Genomic DNA, 6,824 nt, shown 5'->3' with positions numbered 1-6,824 from the left:
TTGACGGCAGAAATTCTGTCGATAGTAACGTAGAAATTTCACAATGAAGCAATCGATAATAATCACACGAAAAAATCGTGAAATACGCACAGTTATATAAAGTATGTTGAAAAAACGTACCTTTAGGATTAAATTAAATATTTTGAACATCCTTGACGACAGAAGTCTGCTGACAGGAACGTCGAAATTTCAAAATCAAGCAATCGATAATAAGCACACGGAAAATACCTAACTTAAGCAAAGTTATATAAATTATGTTGAATAAACGTGCCTTTCGGTTTAAATTGAACCTGTTGAATTTACATGCAAGCAGACAAGTCTGCTGACAGGAACGCAGAAATCGATAATAAACCCACGAAAAAAAAAAGATGAAATAAGCATTGTTTTATAAAGTATTTTGAATCAACGTACCTTTCGGATAAATTTAATATTTTGAACATCCTTGACTGCAGAAATGTCTGCTGACAGAAACGTAGAAATATGACAATCGAGCAACCGATAATAAACACACAAAATAAAACATGAAACAAAGATAGTTATATGAATGTTGTTGTATAAACGTACCTTTGCGCTTAAATTGAAAATTTTGAACATCTTTAGCGGCAGAAAAGTCTGCTGACAGGCACGTAGAAATATTACAATCAAGCAATCGATATTAATCCCACGAAAAATAAAAGGAGAATAAACGTTATTCATAAAGTATGTTGAATTAACGTACCTTTCGGATAAATTGAGCATTTTGAACATCTTTGACGGCAGAAAAGTCTGCTGATAGTAACGTCGAAATTTCACAATCAAAAAATCCATAATTAACACAAGGAAAATACGTGAATTAAGCAAAGTTACATGAATTGTGTTGATTTAACGTACCTTCCGGTTTAAATTGGAACTGTTGGATTTACTTGACGGCAGAAAAATCTGCTAACAGGAACGAGGAAATTTCACAATTAATTGATAATAAACACACAAGAAAAACATGAAATAAGAACAGTTATATAAAGTAACTGGAATGAACGCACTTTTCTTTAATAATTAAAAAATTTGAACATCTTTGACGGCAGAAAAGTCTGCTAACAGGAATGAAGAAATCAATAATAAACACATGGAAAAAAACGTGTAACAAGCATAGTTATATAAAGTATGTTGAATAAACTTACTTTTCGGATAAATTGAACATTTGAATATCCTTGACGGCAGGAAAGTCTGCTGACAGGAACGAAGGAATCAATAATAACCAAACAAAAAAAAAAAATAACCTGAAATAAGCACAGTTATAAAGAATATGTTAAATTAATGTACCTTTCGGTTTTAATATAAATGTTTGTACATTATTGACGGCAGAAAAGTCTGCTGACGGGAACGTAGAAAATTCACAGACAATAAATTGATAATAAACCCACGAAAAAGATGAACTAAGCATTGTTTTATAAAGTATGTTGAATAAACGTACCTTTCAGATAAATTGAAAATTTTGAACATTCCTGACTGCAGATAAATCTGCTGACAGAAACTTAATAATATGAAAATCGAGCAATCGATAATAAACATACAAAAAAAAAAACATGAAATAAGTATTATTTTATAAAGTGTGTTGACTAAACGTACCTTTCGTTAAAATAGACATTTTTGATCATCCCTGACGGCAGAAAAGTCTGCTGACAGGAACGTAGAAAGGTCACAATCAAACAATCTATAATAAAAAGCGAAAAAAAAAACTTGAAATAGGCGCAGTAATTTAAATACTTTTATATAAGCGTACCTTTCGGTTTAAATTTCATTATTTTGAACCACTTCCAACCACAATCAAGCAATCGAAGAAAAACACACGTTCAAAAAAAAAGTGAAATAAGCATAGTTATTTAAATGTTGCTGATTAAACGGACCTTTCAGTTAAAATAGAAATTTTTGATCATCCCTGACGGCAAAAAAGTCTGTTGACAGGAACGTTGAAATTTCACAAACACGAAATCGATAATAAACCCACAAAAAAAGATGAAATAAGCATTGTTTTATAAAGTATGTTGAATTAACGTACCTTTCGGTTTAAATTGAAATTGTTTAATTTCCTTGACGGCAGAAAAGTCTGCTAGACCGTAGAAATTTCACAATCAAGCAATCGAAAATAAACACACGTTCAATAAAAAAAATGAAATAAGCATAGTTATTTAAATGTTGTTGATTAAACTTACCTTACGTTTTCAAAGAAATTTTTGAATATCCTTGACGGCAGAAAAGTCTGCTGACAGGAATGTAAAAATTTCACAATCAAGCAATCGATAATTATTAATCCGAGTGTTTACTCGGAAAAAAAAATCTTGAAATAGGCATATTAATTTAAATACTTTTGAATGAGCGTACCTTTCGGCTTAAATTAAAAATTGTAATCATCCTTGATGGCAGAAACGACTGCTGACAGGAACATAGAAATTTCACAATCAAGCGATCGATAATAAACACACGAAAGAAACATGAAATAAGCATAATTATGTAAATGTTGTTGAATAAGCGTACCTATCGGTTTAAATTAAATATTTTTAACATCCTTGATGGCAGAAAAGACTGCTGACAGGAACGTAGAAATTTCACAATCAATTAATGGATAATAAATACACGAAAAGACATAAAGTAAGCATAGTTATTTAAATGTTGTTTAATGAACGTACTTTCGGCTAAATTGAATATTTTGATCATCCATGATTGCAGAAAAGTCTGCTGAAAGGAACGTAGAAATCCATAATAAACTCGCGAAATAAACACGAAATAAGCATAGTTATTTATATGTTGTTGAATAAACGTACTTTTTGGTTTAAATTGAAGATTTTGAACATCCTTGACGGCCGAAAAGTCTGCTGAGAGGAACGCAGAAATTTCACACTCAAAAAATCGACAATTATCCCACAAAAAATAAAAAGGAAATAAGCATTATTTTATAGTATGTTGTCTTAACGTACCTTTGGGTTTAAATAGAAATTGTCCATCATCCCTGACGGCAGAAAAGTCTGTTGACAGGAACGTAGAAATTTCACAATCAAATAATCGATAATTTACACACGGAGCATACGCGAACTAAGCAAAGATATAAAAAATATTTTGAATAAACGTACCTTTCGGCTTAAATTAAAGTTGTTGAATCTCCTTGACGGCAGAAAAGTCTGCTGATTAGAGCGTAGTAATTTCACAATCAAGTAATCGAAAATAATCACATGTTCAAAAAAACAAAAATAGTAATAACCATAATTAGTTAAATGTTGTTGATTAAATGTATCTTTCGTTTTCAATAAAAAATTTTGAACATCCTTGATGGCAGGAAAGCCTGCTGACAGGAATGTAGAAATTTCACAATTAAGCGATTGATAACAAACACACGGAAAAATTGTGAAACAAGCATAATTATATAAAGTATTTTTTTTTTAAATATCATATCAAAAATTGACCGCTCCAGCGGGATTCGAACCCGCGTCTCCGACTGACCGTGTCGGCGCTCTAGCCAATTAAGCTATGGAACGATGTACCCGCTAGAGCGAAATTCTTGATATGTAAATATATATATAAAGTATGTTGAATAAACGTACGTTTCGGATAAATTGAACATTTTGAATATCCTTGATGGCAGAAAAGCCTGCTGATAGGAACGTAAAAATTTCATAATCAAGCGATCGATAATATCAGACGGAAAAAATTAATATAAGCATAGTAATATAAAGTATGGTGAATAACCGTAACGTACCTTTCTTTAAAAATTGAAATTTTTCAACATCCTTCACGGCAGAGGAGCGTAGAAATTTCACCAAAAAATCGATAATAAACATACGGACAAACGTAAAACAAGCATAGTTATATAAAGTATGTTGAATGAACGTATCTATCGGTTTAAATTGAATATTTCAACATCCTTGACGGCAGGAAAGTCTGCTGACCGGAACGTTGAAATATGACAATCAAGCAATCAAAGATAAACACACGTTCAAAAAAAAAGTGAAATAAGCATAGTTAATTAACTGTTGCTGATTAAACGTACCTTTCAGTTAAAATAGAAATTTTTGATCATCCCTGACGGCGGAAAAGCCTGCTGACAGGAACGTAGAAATATCACAATCAAGCAATCGATTATAAACACACGGAGAAAACGTGAAATAAGCACATTTTAATAATGTATGTTGAATCAACGTACCCTAAGGTTAAAATTGAAATTGTTGAACATTCTTGATGGCAGAAAAGTCTGCTAACAGGAACGTACACATTTCACAATCAAGCAATCGATAATAAACATACGTAGAAAAACTCGAAATAGACATATTAATTTAAACTTTTGAATAAGCTAACCTTTCGGCTACTATTAAAAATTTTAAACATACTTAATAGAAGGAAAAAAGAAACGACTGCTGACAGGTACGTAGAAAATTCACAATCAAGCGATCGAAACACACGAAAGAGACATGAAATAAGCACAGTTATATAAATAAATGTTGTTGAATAAACTTATCTTTCGGATAAATTCAAAATATTGAACATCCCCAACTGCAGAAAAGTCTGCTGACAGGAACATAAAAATGTCACAATCAAGCAATCGATAATAAACACACGGAAAAAACGTGAATAAGCATAGTTATTTAAATGTTGTTTAATGAACTTACCTTCGGCTTAAATTATATATTTTGAACATCCTTGACAGCAGAAAAGTCTGCTGACATGAACGTAGAAATTTCACAATCAAAAAATCCGTAATAAACACACGGAAAATACGTGAATTAAGCAAAGTTACATGGATTATGTTGATTTAACGTACCTTCCGGTTTAAATTGAAACTGTTGAATTTCCTCGACAGCAGAAAAGTCTGCTGACAGAAACGTAGAAATTTCACAATCTAGTAATCGATAATAAACACACGGAATAAAACGTAAGATAAGCACACTTTTTTAAAGAATGTTGAATAAACGTTGAATAAAGGAACGTAGGAATCGATAATAAACACACGGAAAAGAACGTGAAATAAGCATACTCGTAGTTATTTAAGTGTTGTGTAATAAAAGTATCTTTCGGTTTAAATCGAATATTTTGAACATCTCTGACTGCCGAAAAGTCTGTTGACAGAAACGTCGAAATATGACAATCGAGTAATCGATAATAAACACACGAAATCAAACTTGAAATAAGCATAGTTATATGTTGTTGAATAAACGTACCTTTCGGTTTAAATTAAAAAATTCATTATCTCTGATGGCAAAAAGTCTGCTGACAGGAACGTAGAAAATTCACAAATAAGAAATTGATAATAAACCTACGAAAAAGATGAAATAAGTATTGTTTTATAAATGATGTTGAATAAACGTACCTTTCAGATAAATTGGAAATTTTGAACTTCCTTGATGGCAGTAAAGTTTGCTGACCGGAATGTAGAAATTTCACAATCAAAAAATAGATAAGAAACACGCGGAAAATACGCGAACTAAGCAAAGTTATATAAATTATGTTGAATACACATACCTTTCGGATTAAATTGAAGTTGTTGAATTTCCTTGACGGCAGGAAAGTCAGCTGACAGGAACGTAGGAATCGATAGTAAACACACGGAAAGGAACGTGAAATAAGCATAGTTATTTAAATGTTGTTATATAAAGGTACCTTTCGTTTTAAATTGAATATTTTGAAAATCTCTGACTGCAGATAGATCTGCTGACAGAAACTTAGAAATATGACAATCGAGCAATCGATAATAAATACACACAAAAAAAAAAAAACATGAAATAAGCACTGTTATATAAAGTGTTTTGAATAAACGTACCTTTAAGATTAACTGAACATTATGAACATCCTTGAGAAAAGTGTGCCTGAAAAGTCCTCCAGAAAAGTCTGCTGACAAGAGCGTAAAAATTTTACAATCAAGTAATCGAAAATAATCACACGTTAAAAAAAAAGAAGTGAAATAAGCATCGTTAGTTAAATGTTATTGATTAAACGTACCTTTCGTTTTCAATAGAAATTTTTGAACGTCCATGACGGTAGAAAAATTTGCTGACAGGAACATAGAAATTTCACACTACAGAAATCGATAATAATCCTACGAAAAAATAAAAAGGAAATAAGCATTATTTAATAAAGTATGTTGAATAAACGTACCTTTCGGTTTAAATTGAAATTGTTGAATTTCCTTAACGGCAGAAAAGTCTGCTGACTAGAGCGTAGAAATTTCACAATCAAGCAATCGATAATAAACACACGGAAAAATTAATATAAGCATAGTGATATAAAGTGTGGTGAATAACCGTACCCTCCGGTTTAAATTGAATATTTTGAACATCCTTGACGACAGAAAAAACTGCTGACAGGTACGTAAAAATTCCACAATCAAGGAATCAAAAATAAACACACGTTCAAAAAAGGTAAAATAAGCATAGTTATTTAAATCTTGTTGATTAAACGTACCTTTCGTTTTTGATAGAGATTTTTGAACGTCCTTGGCGGCAGAAAAGTCTGCTGAAAGGCACGTAGAAATTTCACAATCCAGAAATCGATAATAAATAAACGGAAAATAAGCGAACTAAGCAAAGATATAAAAATTATGTTTAATAAATGTACCTTTCATTTTAAATTGAAGTTATTGAATCTCCTTGACGGCATAAAAGTCTGCTGACTAGAGCGTAGAAATTTCACAATCAAGAAATCGAAAATAATCACATGTTCAAAAAAAACGTGAAATAATCATAGTTAAATGTTGTTGATTAAATGTACTTTTCGTTTTCAATAGAAATTTTTGAACATCCTTGATGGCAGGAAAGCCTGCTGACAGGAACGTAGAAATTTCACAATCAAGCAATTGATAATAA

At 31.3% G+C, this 6,824-nt stretch overlaps 1 long non-coding RNA gene across 1 annotated transcript; it reads left to right on the top strand.

The window, feature by feature from the left end:
- Nucleotides 1–1,477: 1,477 nt before the first annotated feature.
- Nucleotides 1,478–6,824, top strand: LOC123665937. Its single transcript, XR_006745127.1, has 2 exons — nt 1,478–2,056; nt 5,504–6,824. It is a non-coding gene; the product is annotated as an uncharacterized LOC123665937 (long non-coding RNA).

This window comes from Melitaea cinxia, chromosome 25 (genome assembly GCF_905220565.1).
Source record: "Melitaea cinxia chromosome 25, ilMelCinx1.1, whole genome shotgun sequence".
Classification (NCBI taxonomy): Eukaryota; Metazoa; Arthropoda; class Insecta; order Lepidoptera; family Nymphalidae; genus Melitaea; species Melitaea cinxia.
Note: the sequence above shows the minus strand (reverse complement) of the source record. Positions and strands in the feature narration are given on the sequence as shown.